Source organism: Macaca mulatta, chromosome 3 (assembly GCF_049350105.2).
Source record: "Macaca mulatta isolate MMU2019108-1 chromosome 3, T2T-MMU8v2.0, whole genome shotgun sequence".
In the NCBI taxonomy this organism is placed as follows: domain Eukaryota; kingdom Metazoa; phylum Chordata; class Mammalia; order Primates; family Cercopithecidae; genus Macaca; species Macaca mulatta.
Genome location: NC_133408.1, coordinates 173,536,163 through 173,558,028, shown reverse-complemented (window position 1 = coordinate 173,558,028; position 21,866 = coordinate 173,536,163). Strand labels below are relative to the sequence as shown.

General features: G+C 39.1%; 1 protein-coding gene and 1 long non-coding RNA gene across 8 annotated transcripts in view; both read right to left on the bottom strand.

The window, feature by feature from the left end:
- Positions 1–21,866, bottom strand: part of EXOC4 (exocyst complex component 4) — an 815,224-nt gene that overhangs the window by 208,586 nt on the left and 584,772 nt on the right. The window lies entirely within an intron of this gene.
- LOC144339970 (uncharacterized) lies at positions 94–12,703 on the bottom strand. The gene is made up of 2 exons (XR_013415603.1): positions 11,320–12,703; positions 94–2,168 (listed from the first exon to the last, which is right to left on the bottom strand). It is a non-coding gene; the product is annotated as an uncharacterized LOC144339970 (long non-coding RNA).

Here is a 21,866-nt window from a genome sequence, read left to right as displayed (position 1 = left end):
GGGCCCTGTCTCTATTTATAAACAAAATTAAAAAATACCACCTCTCTGCAAATATTTTCTATCATATTATCTGGTCTTATTTTCTTTGTAACATTTTTGACTACCAGAGACCATCTTGCTTATTTCTGTGTTTCCTGCCATTTACTTGATTTTTCCACTACAAGACTAGAAGCTCCATGAAATATCCGACCTTGCCTGTCTTCTTGTCTGCTGTATTCCCAGACTCTAGAATAGTGCCCAAAGGAGAACAGTGGCTCCAGAAGTATATGTTGAATAAAAAGTTAAACATGTGTGCTTGACAGATCATAGCAGACTGTGTTTAATTCTAGTTATCTTGTTTTGAGAGGGACACTGGACGTTTTCCAGGGGAAAGTAACCAGGATGTTGAGAATTCTAGAAACTTCCTCATATGAGGAAGAGTTGAATAAGCTAGGAATAGTCAATCTGAAGAAGAGAAGGTGAACAGGAAACATTATAGTCATCTTGCAGAAAAGAAAGCAAACTTGTTTTGCCAATATTCCAGATGGCAAAACTAGAAGGAACGAGTAAGTTACAGGGAAACAGATTTTTGGTTCAATTATAAGGAAAATCTTTGTTAAAAAAGGAAAGGAGGCCAGCCATGGATTGGAATGACTTTTGGGATGGGAAGTTTCCTGCTATGGTCTGTATTCAGCAGAGGCTGGATGACCATCTGTCGGAGTGATATAAAATGGATTTTGACATGGGTGTGTGTGTGGGGTAACCTAGATAACCTTTAAGCCCTCTCATGTCTGAACGTATGATTCTATAAGACTGTTCATACATAAATACAGCATTTGTCAAAGAGAAATGGAATATTAGGTCCCTGTGACATTCTTGTGGAAAAAAAAAATCATTTGGGAAATACTATATACTATATCCCCTTTGGTGATGTGCTACCATTAAAAAAAAAAAAGGAAAGAAAAAACAAAAAACAAACTTATTTAATACTGAACCAATTTTTTCCAAACCTATTTGGAAATGAATCAGTTTTCATACAGTACCTATTAACATCCCACAGGGCTGGATCCCAAGGAATATATTTTGGGAAATGGTAGCCTATACTAGAGGGAGATAATTTCTTTTCTCCTTAGAATGCCCTAAAATGCAAAAATACTAGAATTCCTATTTCTACATTCAGGTCAGTGCCAAAGCTCTAGGCTAAAAATGTGGAAAAGATACAGCACCCAGAGAAAAATTTTCAATTTTCTGCAATGTTATAAAGACAAATAATCTACATATCACAGGAATTGGCAGTGTTTTGTTGGTTTAGAAGAACACACGCAGCTGAAAGAAATTGACATTCTACTGAAAAATAGTTCCTGAACATATTTACATTGAGAGTTGTTTCTGTGAACATTATGGCCATGAATAACTCAGATACACTTACTTGGATGATATTGAAAACATTAATATTTCATATGCTGAAGTGCTTAGGGATGAACGTTTATAGTATATTGTTAAAGCTGACCAAAAGAAAGAAAATGAAATGTGATTTTTAGACAAGAAATCTTTTTCCTTTGTTTTAAGTTGTATTAATTTGGTAAGAATGCAAACGATTGGATTGATTCAGTCAGCTAATACCTGAGTACCTCCTACTACGTGTTAGGCATTAGAGATTCAATGGTGAGCAAAAAGACATCGCTGCTTTCAGGAAGTTCATTATTTAGGGAAAGAGAGAGAAAATGAAATCAGCCACTATAATAAATTGTGGTAAGAATAGCGATGTGCTGGAGCTGGCTCTTTTGGCTCCTAAGCGTGGACTGTTAAAGTTTTAGGACTTTCACGAGTCAGTTATTAAACACAGCCATCATTAAAAACTATATAAGTGTACAATTAAATAAAATTTATTAAAAACAATGGTAATACTCAAAATGTTTCACTTCCCAGTTATCTTATTACATATTTCACTACTCCTTAAACTTTTTTTATTTTTTAATTTAAGAGACAGGATCTTGATCTATCACCAGGCTGGAGCACAATGGCACAATCATAGCTCACTGTAATCTCAAACTCTTGGGTTCAAACAATCCTCCCACCTCAACCTCCCGAGTAGCTCAGACTGTAGGCGTGTGCCACCATGCCCAGCTAATTTATTTTCTTTGTAGAGATGGAGGTCTTGCTATGCTGCCCAGGCTGGTCTCAAACTCCTGGCCTCAAGCAGTCCTACCACCTCCCATATCACTGGGATTACAGGGGTGAGTCACTGCACCCAGTCTCTTTATGCTCTTGGGGTTATTAGCATCTATTATAGCTGTATGATGAAAATTATATATAATGAATTTTCTTAGAAAAACTGTACATTTCTTCCAAAGGCATCAGGTTAAAACAGATGAGGCCTCCATTAACATGTAAAAGCTATCAAACAAGATTTCTGTATTCTAGTATTCTTGGATTAAGAAGGGCTCTCCTATAACAAAACTGTATATACTTTTGCTTAAACATATTATTACTCAATAAATATGTACTGAACAACCTACCACATGCGAGGTTCTGAGAGAGATGCAGAACTGAACTAGAAATGTCCTGATGTCCCCAAATTTCTAATCTCATTGAGAAGATGTGAAAAGATAATAATAAAATGAGTAAACTGTAATTTTAAATGATGCTCCAGACAAGCTATTAAAATTTAGAAAATGAGAACATTTTAGATCCCAGAGAAGGGATGAGATGTATTTATGGATAAGATCTGACAGCTGAAGGAAAGTATGAAAGATATTTCAGGTAGAGGGGGAAGAGTTGTGGAACAGTAAGGGGCCAAGAAAATACCATGTATGCATTCAGGGACAATAACTAGACCAGTGAGAAGGTCTGCGCTATACAGAATATACCATTCTATCTAAGATACAATTACCTTCCACAGTTGTCCTTATAGACATGTTTGCCTGCTAGCTTCATTAGTGTTAAAGATTCAGAGACTGGGAAAGTCATAATATGATGTCCCTTGAGTGTATCAAATCTTGGCAAGTTGAACATTTTCACATGGGAACACTTAGATGGGAGGGAAACCAGCTATAATACCTATCACCTCGTTGACTGCTGGAGTTGATATAAAAATATTACAGACCCTGGGGGCATCCTCCTCTTCCCCTACGTGTTCTTCCTGAAGCTGTACACGCAGGCAAAAAGGCTCCTTTCACATTTGTTCCCTTTCCTAGGTGATCTGTTGCTGAATCACATTCACACGCACATTTCCAGGTGCAGTGTACCGCCCAGTGTGGGGCTCTCACAGGGCTTGTTGTGGCTGTGTCACTAAATCCTGTGTTCAAAGATATTCTGGGATAGCTGTGACTCCTGGGCCAGGTGCGGTGGCTCATGCCTGTAATCCCAGACTTTGAGAGGCCAAAGCAGGCGGATCACCTGAGGTCAGGAGTTTGAGACCAGCCTGGCCAACATGGTGAAACTGCGTCTCTACTAAAAAAAAAAAAAAAAAAAAAAAAAAAGTTAGCTGGGTGTGGTGGCGGGCGCCTATAATCCCCAACTACTTAGGAGGCTGAGGCAGGAGAATTGCTTGAATCTGGGAGGAGAAAGTTGCAGTGAGCCGAGATCATGCCATTGCACTTCAGCCTGGGCGACAAGAGCGAAACTCCATCCCCCACCCCCAACTCCAAAAAAGAAAGAAAGACAGAAAGGAAATAAAGGAAAGAAAGAAAGAATCCTAACCCAGCCAGGCACAGTGACTCACACACCTGTAATCCCAACACTTTGGGAGCCCGAGGCGGGCCGATAACCTGAGGTCAGGAGTCCGAGACCAGCCTGGCTAACATGGTGAAACCTCATCTTTACTAAAAATACCAAAAAAATCCCACAAAAAATTAGCTGGGCATAGTGGCACGGGCATGTCGTCTCAGCTACTTGAGAGGCAAGAGAATCGCCTGAACTCAGGAGGTAGAAGTTGCAGTGAGCAGAGACCATGCCACTACACTCCAGTTTGGGGAACAGAGCGAGACTCAGTCTAAAAAATCAACAGAAATTAAAAAAATAAAAGAAGTGAATCCTAATCCTCTTCTCCCCTAGAAAAATTGCCCTTGCTGCTGCTAATAATACTTATTAGGGGAAAAGTCTATGTTTACATAGTACATCATAGTTAATACATCTTCTTTATCTAAATTATGCTCTTTATTCTATTGCACAGTAGGGTGACTATGGTTAACAGTAAGGTATTGTATATGGCAAAATAGCCAGAAGAGAAGCTTTTGAATATTCTCACCACAGAGAAATGATAAATGCATGAGGTGATGGGTATGCTAACTACCTTAATCATTATGTAACATAATGATTATATAGCTAAGCATCAAATTGCACTCCATCAATATGTATAATGTGTTAAATAAAAAAATTTTTAAGTCTATAGAATGTTAACAAAAATTAAAAATTAAATTATCCCATGCCATGTGACTTTCTAAGGAAGGCATGGCAAGTGCTATTACCATGAACTTTACAAATACATACAAAAGTATGAGACCCATTTGAGAACACACTGTGATTATACGGGTCTCAAGCCCCATGTGAAACCTCAGCTTGAAACCCAGCAATCTCGTCCGCATACCAGGAGTCAGCAAAGTACGGCCTGAGGGCCAAATGTGGCCTGCCACCCACTTTTGTAAATGAAGTTTACTGGAACACAGTCACATGCATTCACATATATATATGTTGTCTACAGCTACTTCCCCACTACAAAGGCAGAGACGAGTGACTGCAACACAGACTGCAGAGCCCAAGAAGAAAAAGATTGCTTGTCCCTGCATTATACCATATTATCTTAGTTGAATGGTCCTAAATTCCTAGAAACAAAAGTATGGAATCTTTTAGCCCAGCATATAGAGAACAATCTATATCTGACTGGGTACTGGAAAGGGACTCCCTAAACCCATAGGAACACTACAGGATGAACGCCACCCACATAGCATGCAAGGACTCTCTAAGCCCAGAGTACCAACTGTGGGATGCATGCCACCTACACACAGCTCACTTAAGGGTGGTAAAAGGCTGTGGTTACAAGGTACTGGATTAACTTCAGGTTGGCCTGTGATGTCTATTAGCATTTTTGAAGGTTACAAGAAACTGAAGAAAAATAACTGTGTAGAAAGATTGAACTAAATACTTAAAAGATTATATGAAAGCCTAAGGTAATGAGGCAGGCAGCTGACAGGGCTAGAAATGGATTTTATGAAATTCTAGTCTCAGCTTGCTTCTTGCAGCGTCTTTTCTCAAATTCCCTTTCACTTTATCCCCTATTTTTTTGCTTGATTGAAGACCAACTTCAGAGATATAAAATAAGTGTGACGTTTAACTTTTTTTTTGGGGGGCATAAAATTCTTGTGTGTGGGAAGGGTAGTGAGGACTAAAAGGCAGTTATTACAGAATTCATTGCAAAGTCCATTGTTCTATTATAGTAAGCAAATGCCTGCCTTTTATGTTCTTTCAAATCCTGTAAGATTGAAGAGTTTATCCAGTCAACCAGACACACAACATTCTCCCTGAAAAAGGAGAGTGTGCTATCAGTGGTCTAATGCCACTGCAGCAAAGAATCAGATTACTCTGACTTGTGTTCACAGCATGATTATAAAATAAACCTGTAATCTGTGAAAGTGAGCAAAGCTTCCTTTAGCTCACTGCATGCAACATGAAGTATATAGAGTTTTGTTTATACTAAGTTTCAAGCAGGTATCAAGATAGACTCCACTAGCTGAGAGGTAGACGCCCATGGCTGAGACATGTGGCAGGAATGACGTGCTACAGTAGGCATATGTGAAATGCTTCTGTCAGGGAGAAAGCCTACCAAGTTACATGAAAAGCTTTTGGACTTTCTAAGAGAACCAAATACTGGACAGTTTGGGATGAGTCTAACTCACAAACATCTTCAGTTAGTATAATGGGCAAACATTGTATTTCTTTTATATATCTTATATATCTAGTATATATAAGAATATATATAAATATAGTAAATATATATGATATTATATATAATATTGTATTTTACACACACACACACACACACACACACACACACACACACACACACTCCTAACTTGCATATCATGCTAGTTGGCCCATGCTGGGTGCTCAGTACATCTTAACTGAAGGGAGTATTCCCAGTGGGCCATTTGTAGTAAAACAAAACAGGCAATGGTATGTGCATGGATCATGCAACTGCAGCTCTTGCACTAGAAAAGTAACATAAAGCACATGTTTACCTAGTCAGAGTAGGCTTCCATATCATCTTTCTAAATAGGCAATAGTTTATTCACTCTATTTCATACAAAGAGAAAACACATAAGCAATACAACCCAAAGTTCCCAGGATGTAGAGTCTACTTATACATACAAATTTCAATGTTAAGATATAACTTTGGATCTTCAGGCTTGAGTTAATCAAAGGCCCTTTCAAATAAAATTCATATTAGATACAATGAAATTTGCTATAAAGTAGAAAATCTAGTGTGGTTTTAATGTGGACACGGGTGTTTTCAGGTCATGTTTCAGAGTGCCTGAAATGACCTCCTTTTTAGTCAGAAATGGGCTGGTGAAGGGAATTCTAAGCTTGGTTACAAACACCTGAGTAGAGTTTGAGGCATATGATACTTTGATGCTGTTCTACCTATAGAAGCATGGTAGGGAGGTATGGCCAATGAGAAGAACAATGAGCAGTAGGTACTCCATTGTCAAGCAGGTGCAATCCCAGCACTTTGGGAGGCCGAGGCAGGCAGATCACAAGATCAAGAGATCGAGACCATCCTGGCCAACAAGGTGAAACCACATCTCTACTAAACATACAAAAATTAGCTGGGTGTGGTGGTGCCTGCCTGTAGTCTCAGCTACTTGGGAGGCTGAGGCAGGAGAATCCCTTGAATGTGGGAGGCAGAGGTTGCTGTGAGCCGAGATCATGCCACTGCACCCCAGCCTGGTGACAGAGCAAGACTCTGTCTCAAAAAAAAAAAAGGAATGTGTGGTAGTAGTGAAGAATCCAAGAAATTAAATAGGTTGGGTACAAATGTAAAAGAGATTAGAAATAATTTCAGGTAGTCATTGGATTTTGACAGAGCTGAATTCTACCAGACATATAAAGAAGAGCTGGTACCATTTCTACTGAAACTATTCCAAAAAATTGAGAAGGAGGGACTCCTCCCTAACTCATTTTGTGAGGCCAGAATCATTCTGATACCAAAACCTGGCAGAGACACAACAACAAAAAAACTTAAGGCCAATATCCTTAATAAAATATAGATGCCAAGGTCTTCAACAAAATACTAGCAAACTGAATCCAGCAGCACATCAAAATACTACTCCACCATGATCAAGCAGGTTTCATCCCTGGGATCCAGGGTTGGTTCAACTTATACAAATAAATAAATGTGAGCTCATCACATAAACAGAACTAAAAACAAAAACCACATGATTAGCTCAATCGATGCAGAAAAGGCTGTCAATAAAATTCAACATCTCTTCAGGTTAAAAACCCTCAAGAAAGTAGGCAGTGAAGGAACATAATTCAAAATATTATGAACCATCTATGACATACCCACAGCCAATATCATACTGAATGAGCAAAGCTAGAAGCCTTCCCCTTGAAAACTGAAGCAAGAAAAGAATGCCTTCTCTCACCACTCCAACTGCCTTTTCTCAGCACTCTAATTCAACATATTACCAGAAGTCCTGGACAAAGCAATCGGACAAAAAAAAAAAAAAAAAAAAAAGATATCCAAATAGGAAGACAGGAAGTCAAACTATTCCTGTTTTCAGATGCTATGATTCTATTCCTAGAAAATTCTAGTCTCTGCCCAAAAGCTCCTTGATCTGATAAGCAACTCTGGAAAAGTTTCAGGATACAAAATCAATGTACAAAAATCAGTAGCATTCCTATACACCAACAATATCCAAGGTGAGAGCCAAATCAAGAACGCAATTCCATTCACAATAGCCACAAAAAGAATACAATACCTAGGAATACAGCTAACTAGGGAGGTAAAGGATCTCTACGATGAGAGTCACAAAACACTGCACAAAGAAATCAGAGATGACATAAACAAACAGAAAAACATTCCATGCTCATGGATAGGAAGAATCAATATTGTTGAAATGCCATACTGCCCAAAGCAATTTACAGATTCAGTGCTATTCCTATCAAACTACCAATGACATTTTCCACAGAATTAGAAAAAAAAAACTATTTAAAAATTCATATGAAACCACAAAAGAGCCCAAATAGTCAAGGCAATCCTAAGCAAAAGGAACAAAGCTGGATGCATCACATTACCCAACTTCAAACTATACTACAAGACTATAGGAACCAAAACAGCATGGTACTGGTACAAAAACAGACACACAGATGAATAGAACAGAATGAGAGCCCTATTAGAGAGCAGAAATAATGCTGCAAATCTACAACCATCTGATTGATTGACAAAATCCACAAAAATGAGCAATGAAGAAATTTGTTCATTTATTGAATGGACTCCCTATTCAATAAATGGTGCTGGGATAACTGGCTAGCCATGTGTATTAGATTGAAACTGGACCCCTTCCTTATTTATACCATACACAAAAATCAACTCAAGATGGATTAAAGACTTAAATATAAAACCTAAAACTATAAAAACCCTGGAAAATAACCTAGGAAATACCATTCTGGACATAGGACCTGGAAAAGATTTCATGACGAAGCAATTGTGATGAAAACAAAAATCAACAAATGGAACCTAATTAAACTAAAGAGATTCTGCATAGCAAAAGAAACTATCAACAGAGTAAACAGACAACCTACATTATGGGAAAAAATATTTGCAAACTATGCATTCAACAAAGGTCTAATATCTAGCATCTATTAGGAACTGAAACAAATTTACAAGCAAAAATCAACCCCATTAAGAAGTGGGCAAAGGACATGAACAGATACTTTTTTGAAATAACATATACATGTGGCCAAGAAGCATATGAAAAAATGCTAAGCATGACTGATCATTAAAGGAAAACAAATCAGGCGGCGCACCCAAGATGGCCAAATAGGAACAGCTCCAGCCTCCAGCTCCCAGTGTGAGCGACACAGAAGACAGGTGATTTCTGCATTTTCAACTCAGGTACCAGGTTCATCTCACTGGGGCGTGTCGGACAGATGGCGCTGGTCCGTGGGTGCAGCCCAACTAGGGAGAGCTGAAGCAGGGCAAGGCATCGCCTAACCTGGGAAGCGTAAGGGGGGAGGGAATTCCTTTTCCTAGGCAAAGGAAATTGAGACACACAACAGCTGGAAAATCGGGTAACTCTCATCCTAATACTGTGCTTTACCAAGGGTCTTAGCAAATGGCACACCAGGAGATTATATCCCACACCTGGCCCAGAGGGTCCCATGCCCACGGAGCCTCCCTCATTGCTAGCACAGCAGTCTGAGATCTAACTGCAAGGCAGCAGCGAGGCTAGGGGAGGGGAGCCCGCCATTGTTGAGGCTTAAGTAGGTAAACGAAGCCACCAGGAAGCTCGAATTGGGTGGAGCCCACCACAGCTCAAGGAGGCTGGCCTGCCTCTGTAGACTTCTCCTCTGGGGACAGGGCATAGCTTAAAAAAAAGGCAGCAGAAACCTCGGGAGAGGAAAATGCCCCTGTCTGACAGCTTTGAAGACAGCAGTGGATCTCCCAGCACAGAGGTTGAGATCCGAGAACAGACAGACTGCCTGCTCAAGTGGGTCCCTGACCCCTGAGTAGCCTAACTGGGAGACATTCCCCACTAGGTACAGACCAACACCTCACACCTCACATGGCAGGGTACACCCTGAGACGAAGCTTCCAGAGCAAGAATCAGACAGCAACACTCGCTGTTCAGCAATATTCTATCTTCTGCAGCCTCTGCTGCTGATACCCAGGCAAACAGGGTTTGGAGTGGACCTCAAGCAAACTCCAACAGACCTACAGCTGACGGTCCTGACTGTTAGAAGGAAAACTAACAAATAGAAAGGACACCCACACCAAAACCCCATCAGTATGTCACCATCATCAAAGACCAGAGGCAGATAAAATCACAAAGATGGGAAAAAAGCAGTGCAGAAAAGCTGGAAATTCAAAAAATCAGAGCACATGTCCCCCTCCAAAGAAACGCACCTCATCGCCAGCAACAGAACAAAGCTGGACGGAGAATGACTTTGACAAGTTGAGAGAAGAAGGCTTCAGTCGATCAAACTTCCAGAGCTAAAGGGGGAACTACGTAACCAGTGCAAAGAAACTAAAAACCTTGAAAAAAGAATGGATGAATGGATAACTAGAATAATCAATGCAGAGAAGACCTTAAAAGAACTGACAGAGATGAAAACCATAACACAAGAACTACGTGACAAATGCACAAACTTCAGTAACCGACTCGATCAACTGGAAGAAAGAGTATCAGCGATTGAAGATCAAATGAATGAAATGAAGCAAGAAGACAAGTGTAGAGAAAAAAGAGTAAAAAGAAATGAACAAAGCCTCCAAGAAATATGGGATTATGTGAAAAGACCAAATCTATGTCTGATTGGTGTGCCTGAAAGTGACTGGGAAAATGGAACCAAGTTGGAAAACACTCTGCAGGATATCATCCAGGAGAACCCCCCCAACCTAGTAAGGCAGGCCAACATTCAAATTCAGGAAATACAGAGAACGCCACAAAGATACTCTGCCAGAAGAGCAACTCCAAGACACATAATTGTCAGATTTACCAAAGTTGAAATGAAGGAAAAAATGTTAAGGGCAGCCAGAGAGAAAGGCTGGGTTACACACAAAGGGAAGTCCATCAGACTAACAGCAGATCTCTCGGCAGAAACTCTCCAAGCCAGAAGAGAGTGGGGGCCAATATTCAACATTCCGAAAGACAAGAATTTTCAACCCAGAATTTCATATCCAGCGAAACTAAGTTTCATAAGTGAAGGAGAAATAAAATCCTTTACAGACAAGCAAATGCTTAGAGATTTTGTCACCACTAGGCCTGCCCTACAAGAGATCCTGAAGGAAGTACTAAACATGGAAAGGAACAACAGGTACCAGCCACTGCAAAAACATGTCAAAATGTAAAGTCCATCGATGCTAGGAAGAAACTGCATCAACTAGTGAGCAAAATAACCAGCTAATATCATAATGACAGGATCAGGTTCACACATAACAATATTAACCTTAAATGTAAATGGACTAAATGGTCCATTTAAAAGACACAGACTGGCAAATTGGATAAAGAGTCAATACCCATCAGTTTGCTGTATTCAGGAGACCCATCTCACATGCAGAGACACACATAGGCTCAAAATAAAGGGATGGAGGAAGATCTACCAAGCAAATGGAAAACAAACAAAAAGCAGGGGTTGCAATCCCAGTCTCTGATAAAACACACTTTAAACCATCATAGATCAAAAGAGACAAAAAAGGCCATTACATAATGGTAAAGGGATCAATTTATCAGGAAGAGTTAACTATCCTAAATATATATGTGCCCAATACAGGACCACTCAGATTCATAAAGCAAGTCCTCAGAGACCTACAAAGAGACTTAGACTCCCATACAATAATAATGGGAGACTTTAACACCCCACTGTCAACATTAGACAGATCAATGAGGCAGAAAGTCAACAAGGATATCCAGGAATTGAACTCAACTCTGCACCAAGCGGACCTAATAGACATCTACAGAACTCTCCACCCCAAATCAACAGAATATATATTCTTCTCAGCACCACATCACACTTATTCCAAAATTGACCATATAGTTGGAAGTAAAGCACTCCTCAGCAAATGTAAAAGAACGGAAATTATAACAAAGTGTCTCTCAGACCACAGTGCAATCAAACTAGAACTCAGGACTAAGAAACTCAATCAAAACCGCTCAACTACATGGAAACTGAACAACCTGCTCCCAAATGACTACTGGGTACACAACGAAAAGAAGGCAGAAATAAAGATGTTCTCTGAAACCAATGAGAACAAAGATACAACATACCAGAATCTCTGGGACACATTTAAAGCAGTGTGTAGAGGGAAATTTATAGCACTAAATGCCCATAAGAGAAAGCAGGAAAGATCTAAAATTGACACCCTAACATCACAATTAAAAGAGCTAAAGAAGCAAGAGCAAACACATTCAAGAGCTAGCAGAAGGCAAGAAATAACTAAGATCAGAGCAGAACTGAAGGAGATAGAGACATAAAAAACCCTCCAAAAAAATCAATGAATCCAGGAGCTGGTTTTTTGAAAAGATCAACAAGATTGATAGACTGCTAGCAAGACTAATAAAGAAGAAAAGAGAGAAGAATCAAATAGACGCAATAAAAAATGATAAAGGGGATATCACCACCAACCCCACAGAAATACAAACTACCATCAGAGAATACTATAAACACCTCTATGCAAATAAACTAGAAAACCTAGAAGAAATGGATAATTTCCTGGACACTTACACTCTCCCAAGACTAAACCAGGAAGAAGTTGAATCCCTGAACAGACCAATAGCAGGCTCTGAAATTGAGGCAATAATTAATAGCCTACCAACCAAAAAAAGTCCAGGACCAGAAGGATTCACAGCCGAATTCCACCAGAGATACAAGGAGGAGTTGGTACCATTCCTTCTGAAAGTATTCCAATCAATAGAAAAACAGGGAATCCTCCCTAACTCATTTTACGAGGCCAACATCATCCTGATACCAAAGCCTGACAGAGATACAAAAAAAAAAAAAAAAAAAGAGAGAATTTTAGACCAATATCCCTGATGAACATCGGTGCAAAAATCCTCAATAAAATACTGGCAAACCGAATCCAGCAGCACATCAAAAAGCTTATCCACCATGATCAAGTGGGCTTCATCCCTGGGATGCAAGGCTGGTTCCACATACGCAAATCAATAAATGTAATCCAGCATATAAACAGCCATAAGTAGAAAGCTGAAACTGGATTCTTTCCTTACTCCTTATATGAAAATTAATTCAAGATGGATTAGAGACTTAAATGTTAGACCTAATACCATAAAACCTTAGAAGAAAACCTAGGAATATCATTCAGGACATAGGCATGGGCAAGGACTTCATGTCTAAAACACCAAAAGCAATGGCAACAAAAGCCAAAATTGACAAATGGGACCTAATTAAACTAAAGAGCTTCTGCACAGCAAAAGAAACTACCATCAGAGTGTACAGGCAACCTACAGAATGGGAGAAAATTTTTGCAATCTACTCATCTGACAAAGGGCTAATATCTAGAACCTATAAAGAACTCAATCAAATTTACAAGAAAAAAACAAACAACCTCATCAAAAAGTGGGCAAAGGATATGAACAGACACTTCTCAAAAGAAGACATTCATACAGCCAACAGACACATGAAAAAATGCTCGTCATCACTCACCATCAGAGAAATGCAAATCAAAACCACAATGAGATACCATCTCACACCAGTTAGAATGGCAATCATTAAAAAATCAGGAAACAACAGGTGCTGGAGAGGATGTGGAGAAATAGGAACACTTTACACTGTTGGTGGGACTGTAAACTACTTCAACCATTGTGGAAAACAGTGTGGCGATTCCTCAAGGATCTAGAACTAGAAATACCATTTGACCCAGCCATCCCATTACTGGGTATATACCCAAAGGATTATAAGTCATGCTGCTATAAAGACACATGCACATGTATGTTTATTGTGGCACTATTCACAATAGCAAAGATTTGGAACCAACCCAAATGTCCATCAGTGACAGACTGGATTAAAAAAATGTGGCACATATACACCATGGAATATTGTGCAGCCATAAAAAAAGGATGAGTTTGTGTCCTTTGTAGGGACATGGATGCAGCTGGAAACCATCATTCTCAGCAAACTATCGCAAGAACAGAAAATCAAATATCTCATGTTCTTACTCATAGGTGGGAATTGAGCAATAAGATCACTTGGACACAGGAAGGGGATCATCACACACCAGATCCTATTGTGGGGAGGGGTTGGGGGTAGGGATAGCATTAGGAGATATACCTAATGTAAATGACGAGTTAATGGGTGCAGCACACCAACATGGCACATGTATACATATGTAACAAACCTGCACGTCGTGCACATGTACCCTAGAACTTAAAGTATAGTAATAATAATAATAATAATAGAAGGAAAGCAAATCAAAATCACAATGAAACACCTTTTCACACCAGTCAGAATGGCTATTACTAAAAGTCAAAAAAAAACCAGATGCTGGTGAGGTTGTGGAAAAAGGGAAAACTTATACACTGCTGGTGAAAATGTAAAATAGTTCTTCCATTATGGAAAACAGTTTGAGGATTTCTCAAAGAACTTAAAACAGAATTACCATTTGACCCAGCAATCCCATTATTGAGTATATACCCAAAGGAATATAAATCATTCTATCATAAAGACACAAGCACACATAGGTTCACTGCAGCACTGTTCACAATAGCAAAGACACGAATCAATCTAAATGACCATCAATGGTAAACTGGATAAAGAAAATGTGGTACATGTACACCGTGGAATACTAAAAAAGAATGAACTCATGTTCTTTGCAGCAACATGGATGGAGCTAGATGCCACCATCCTAAGCAACCTAATGCAGAAACAGAAAATCAAAACTGCATGTTCTCACTTATAAGTGGGAGCTAAACATGGAGCACATATGAACACAAAGAAGGGAACAACAGACACAGGGACCTACTTGAGGGTGGTGGGTGGGAGGAGGGTGAGGACTGAGAAACTACCTATTGGGTACTATGCTTATTATGTGGGTGATGAAATAATCTGTATCCCAAACCCCTGCAACATGCAATTTACCTATATAATGAACCTGCACATGTACCCCTGAACCTAAAATAACAGTTTAAAAGAACTTTCTGGAAATAAATACATAAAGATGGGGAATTGAGTAGTTTTCTCATCAGGACTGTGGCGGAAATGATACTGATTTATACCTATCTGAAGAAGTAGGCAGGAAAAATAACCTTTTTGTAGAATAAGAATGGACCTAAAAGGAAAAAAAAAAAGCTGCAGCAGAAAAAGCCTTGCCCATTGTGGATACTATATTCCCCATCTCAGCACATGCCATCTTCCTAGTCAACAAATTAAAAAACCTGGGAACCATGGTAGACCCTGGCTTCCCATGTCCTATCAGTGGCCAGGTGATTCTAATATTAACACCCTTCACATCGTCAGTGGACTGAATGTTTACGAACCACTTCCCAAATTCATATGTTGAAATCTTAACCCCCAAGGTGACAGTATGAGGAGGTGAGGACTTTGGGAGGTGACTAGGTTATCAAAGCAGAGCCCTTGTGAATGGGATTAGTGTCCTTATGGAATGGGATTGGTGCCCTCAGAGAGATCCCTCACCCCTTCCACACTGTGAGGTTCCAGAGAAAAGGTAGCCAACTGTGAATGAAAATATAGGCCCTCACCAGACACCGAATCTGCCGGCACTTTGATCTTGGACTTCCCCACCTCCAGAACGGTGAGAATTAAGTTTCTGTTGTTTATGAGCTACCCATTTTGTGGTATTTTGTTATGGCAGCCCCAATGGCCTATGACAATACCCACTCTTCCATTTCCTACTGCCTTATTCAGGCTCTCATTGTCTTTTAAAAAATCTCTGTTATTGTGAAATGTAACCTAACATATTTATGACAAAGTTTATAATAGGAATGCACATCTTAATAATCATAAAGGTAATACCCAACGAAACCACAAACTTGGTAAAGAAAAGAAAGTGTCCAGCCAGGTGCAGTGGCTCACGCCTGCCGTCCCAGCACTTTGGGAGGCCGAGGCGGGTGGTCTCCTGGCCTTGTGATGGCCAGGAGATCAAGACCATCCTGTCCAACATGGTGAAACTCTGTCTTTACTAAAAATACAAAAATTAGCCGGGTGTGGTGGAGCGTGCCTGTAGTCCCAGCTACTCAGGAAGCTGAGGCAGGAGAATCGCTTGAACCCAGGAGGCAGAGGTTGCAGTGGGCTCACATTGCGCCACTGCGCTCCAGCCTGGGCGACAGAGCAAGCCTCCATCTCAAAAAAAAAATAAAAAAATAAAAAAAATAAAACTTTCCATTATCCCAAGTGCTCTCCTGCCCAATCAAAATCTTCTTTCCTTCCTATCTGAGGTAACCTTTGTAATAGTTTTTTGTTGTTGTAGCTATCCTTTATGATTTTACCACTTAGATATGCATCCCTACACTATATAGCTTAATTTTGCCTGTTATGAATAGAATCAAATTTTACATATTCTTTTGTGTCTTGTTTCTTTCAACATTGTTAGATTAATGCAGGCTATGTATGACATGCGGTACATCCATTCACTCTCACTCCTGTATCGGATTCCATTATAGGTATATATGACAATGTATCTATTCCCCTCAATGAGGTATGCCACTATATCTTTGTTAATACTTTTTCCTCTATTTGGAATCTATCTACCTTTCTAGAATCAGCTTAAGCATCGTCTTCTTTACGAAATCTTTTTAAAATGACCTTCAAGGTAGAATTGACCACTGTCTCCTGAACTCCCAATATGTCATACACAAGTGTAGATCATGGCCAATATGACATTAATTTATTAGTATATCTGCCCTTCTCTAATAAACCTGAGGGCAGGACTCAGGTCTCCTTCACCTCTGTTGCTCCAGTGTCTGAGACTGTGGTATGGATTGAGTATATACACGATACATGTTGGCTAAATAAGTGCATGGACTGTTAGAAAACTTTCAAGTGTAATACTTAGAACTTCAAAGAAATGAAATATATGTGATCTATAGTAATGAACAAATTAAAAAGACGCACCTAATATAGTGGCCTGAGGTTCTGGATTTTAATATTCCTATAAAGCACCTGTCGCTATAGGATTCGGGTCTTGGTACAAGTCCTCCATGGCTGATATTATAAAGCTCAATAGAATTCTTACCTGAGTATCAACTTTGGTCTTCATTCTTTATTGACTGCCAACTCATATGACCATTTCCCTATTACTGATAGGCAAATAGGCAAATGCTAAACAACCTTGCTAAGGAAAATACGGTGAAAATGAATTTATTAAGAGCATACATTTTTCACCAGAGCACAATCTTCAAAGCAATATGCTACACTGTCATTATCTCATTACAGTAATTTCAAGACTTGCTCCTGTTAACTTATTAAAAAACATTTAAAATCATTTTCTTCATTGCAGGCACAACAAACTATCTCATTATCCAAATAGGATCAGAGCCAAATGATATGGCAAGGGATGGGATAAAAGAAATGCACATACGCAGAAAAAAGTCAGAGTTCGGAGAAAGGCAGGCACACAGCAATATACAAGTGTAAACGACTGTTTGCCAAAGAAGTGATTTTTCAAAATGCTGGCACTATTATGCCACAATAGAGCTAAGCCATTATGCCTCTCACCTTACTCTAAGTTCTCTAGAGAAAACAAGATACCTTGTTAATTGACTAAAAATTTTTCTTGCATAATACCCAGGTATAGCATGAATGAACCTCTACTCGTATATATGCCTAACATCACTATAAAACAATCCCATGTAGATACATGGATGACAACCTTTACATTAAAAATAACAACAAACCACTTCAAATACATTGCCTAAGCAGGGGTTGGCAAACTACAGCCTGCAAGCCAAATCCAGCTGCCACATTTTTTTGTAAATAAAATTGTAATTGAAATGCAGCCATGCTCATTCATTTACATATTATCTACGATTGCTCTTATACTACGATGGCACAATCAAACAGAGATGATATAAACCACAGGCTGAAAATATTAACTTTCTGGCTCTCTTCAGAAGAACTCTGCTGACCCCTGGTCGACAGCCTTGCTACCGTAAAGTAGTACCCTGGACCTAAAGCGTAGGCATTACCTAAGGGCTTATTCAAAATGAATGAGGCTGCAACCAGACTGACTGGATCAGAATGTGCATTTTAAGTTTCCCTGGTGATGAAAGTGAATATTAAAAGTTTAGAAGCACTGGTACAAAAAGAAATAAACTCACCAAAAAGGGGGTGGGCAAATTATTACTAGACTCACAATATTTTATTATTAGACAGCAGAGAAGAGGGCTGCTTGCGAAGATTTTCATAAAGACGAGAGAAAAGGAGGTGGATTGCAAATTAGGGAACACATTAATATTGCAGATGAAGGGGAGAGATTTCTATTAAACAGCATCAATTTATACCCCTAGAGACTACGGGACATGTGAAAACTACTTTAACTCAGATGGCTAGGTATTTTGTTTTCTTTCTTTCATAAAAAAACCATTACCGCCGAGAGCTGGTCTGGGCCCCGTATCATTCTCCCTAGTACAAACACAACGAGTAAGTAAGAAACAAATTTGCTGATTTCAACCAAGTCCATTTGGTTGTCGTATTCATTTCCTTTTTAAATACTCCATTCTCCCTGTGTAACAGGAAAATTGTTTTTCCAATAAGGCAAATGGGTTATGATTTGCTCCCTGAAAATAAACATGTTATAAAATCCACTCTAAATCTCTATTTTATCATGTGTTATTTGTGTTCCATTTGTAACAGGCTATATGCTGTCATTTGGGGTTGACTTTATCCAGCGCTATAAGGGTCTGGCAGAGATGAAAAGCATTTCCTCTTAAAGTTGCAAAGCCTGCTCTATTTGTATTTACACTTAAGATCCTTAAGTTTTCTAGGTTTTCGAGTTAGGAAGTTTTACCTTATCCAACTTAGACACCTCCAAAAAGAAAAGCATAACATATAAAAAAGCACAAAACCCATTTTGTGACTTTCTCTTCTAACCAATACATAGTGAAGCTCAGGCTTGTGAAAACCACATTAGAATTAGAATCCTCACTGGAAAAACAGCTTCACGAGCTAAGAAGACATCAGGCAATAATTTGAAAGAGAAAGTTATTGCTGCTTTGATAACTTTCAGTTACTCAGAGATTGTTACCTTCTGCCTCCAAACACACCCTGTTTTGGGCATGCAGGACTTAGCAGGAAGAAAATGTATTCAAGATAAAGGAATCCCTTGTCAAAGAGCTGAAATCAGAGATGACAAAATGACTTCTGCCACAGAAAATTTAAACCTTTTACCACTCCCTATTCTTCCAGTTAAATCTGACTGCTGCTGCTATTGTATGATCTTTTTTTGGAGCACTGCCCAATATTATAGCTAGGAGAAAATTCAGAAGAGGGCCAATACGCTCTGTTTAGAGATGAGAAAACTGAGGCCCAGACAGATTAAGTGTACTGTGCAAAGTCATGCCACAAGTTAGTAGGAGATCACCAGGATGAACACTCCTAGAGGACAGGCCTTTTCTTTAAATTTTTGCACTTCCTAATTGTTAGTACTGTCCCTAGCACACAGTAGGCATTCAAAAATTGTTAGTTCAACTGAATTCCAGGCCAAAGTTTTTTCCATTGTACCATGCTTATTCATGTTTAACAATGGATTCGTCTTTTTTATCTTCCAAAAGAATCATAAGTCAGATTTCAAATTATGCTTTTACACAGGTATAATTAAATCTTTAAAAGGTGGGATGGCAAAAAAATTAGAGGCTAGAGTGTAACAGACATTTTACAACCTGCAGATGCCAGCAGCAGGCAGCTCCCATCCTACTTCACTCCCACATCCCCCACAGTATAACGGCAATTATATTCCAGGGTGAATAATATAATTATCTAAATGAAACCAGGAAGGGAAAAATAAAGCATCCAACATAAAAGGATTAGCTGCTCAAGGACTTGTGGTTGAGGGAGGCAGGAGGATGGATCCAGGCTGACAATTTCATAAAGTAGCCATCAATTATTTAAATCATTGTGACTTTTCAGACAGCACTCTGGACAGCAATGGGGGAAAAAAAACTCTGAAATTTTGAAAACCATAAATTAGGAGAGAGATGTGTGTTATTTGCTTTTGGAGTGAAACGTGTTCTGCCTTTAGAGAGAGGAGCAAAAGGAAAGGCAAAGTCACCCTAAGTAGGAGGTGGTTTAAGATGTTCCTTTACTGGAACTTCAGCAGAACAAAATATTTCTTTTACAGTACAAGTGTCAGTGCTGTTAGAATCCAATATAAATAAATCATCCAGCACATGAAAGGTTAACAGGTAGAATAGAAATAGAATTGGGCCAGAAGGAGAAGGGCCTGAATTCTACTATTGGATCTGCTATTCACCAGATATGCCATCTTAGACAAAGCACTTAATGTGTTGAACTTGACTCCAGTAAAGAAATTAATTTCTAAGGTATACCTTCCAGTCTTAACATTCTATTGAAGTCTAGCCTTTATATGATAGAGAATACCAATGCTAGCTGGGGAAAATTAATAATGTAGGCTAACTATACACAATCAGGCTTTTATTGAAAAGATTTATGACTCAGAATAATTATCCCATGTATATGAGTTTGGTTAAAACTTGCCTGACTGCTATATTATATTTCCATCATGTAAGTAAACTAGCCTGTGCCTGTATGTCCAGAACCTGAAAGAAATAAGGAAACAGAATTGAAATAAGCATAGAATTTTTGCTATTACTTGAGGTATTTGCATTTGCTAAGCTAGCACTAAGGCAATTAATTATTTCTATCCAGGCACAAGGTCTATAATTGGGTTAGTAATCATGAAGTTAATCTGGTCAACAGTTTCATGAGCCAGTTAGCTTCGTTTTCCCTAGATAAAGCTGGTTGACAAAGAGTAAAGATAGCTTCCATTCCATTCATTTATGATGATTTCTATAAAACGACTCCATAAAAAGGCGATATTATAAATATATAATCACATAAATATTTAATGCATTTTAGACAAATATATGAACTATAACATGATTTTTAAAAACATACTTACCCAGGGACTAATTTAAAACATTCACCAACTATGTGAAAGGAAAATAAATCTTGGGACCCCCCAATTCATTAAACTAAAGGGGAAAAGTGAAGCTGGAAATTGCTTAGGGCAAACCTGCCTCCTATTCTATTCAAAGTCATCCCTCTGCTCACTGAGATAGATGCATATCTGATTGCTTCCTTTGGAAAGGCTAAACAGAAACTCAAAAGAATGCAATCCCGTGTCTCTTACCTACCTATGAACAGGAAGTCCTATCCCCACTTCGAATTGTCCCATCTTTCTGGACCAAATCAATGCACATCTTACATGTATTGATTGATGTCGCATGTGTCCTTAAAATGTATAAAACAAGGCTGCGCCCTGACCACCTTGGGCACATGTTGTCAGAACCTCCTGAGGCTGCATCATGGGCATGCGTCCTTAACTTTGGCAAAATAAACTTCCTAGATTTACTGAGACTTGTCTCAGATATTTGGGCTTCACAACTGTAACATAAATTATAACTTATCTCTGACTTTTTTTTCACTGTATTATTTCATTTTCACACTGCTGATAAAGGCACACCCAAGACTGGGAAATTTATACATGCAAGAGGTTTAATGGATTTACAGTCCCACCTGGCTGGGGAGGCCTCAAAATCATGGCAGAAGGCAAGGAGGTGCAAGTCATGTCTTACATGGATGGCAGCAGGCAAAAAAAGAGAGCTTGTGCAGGGAAATTCTCATTTTTAAAACTATCAGATCTCGTGAGACTCATTCACTATCATGAGAACAGTGCAGGAAAGACTCCCCCCGCCCCTTAATTCAATCACCTCCCACCGGGTTCCTCCCATGACACGTGGGAATTGTGGGAGTTACAATTCAAGATGAGATTTGGGTGGGGACACAGCCAAACCATATCATTCACTTAAAGAGAAACCTTAAATTTTCTATTATTTACGTCCTATGTATCAAAACACTTCTGATTACTGCTGTTTACAAATTTCTTGTCATGTTGGCTGTTGGAGAAAGTTCTTTCTGCACTTATACTTTGGCTCCTCTGCTCATATTCCTTCCACCCT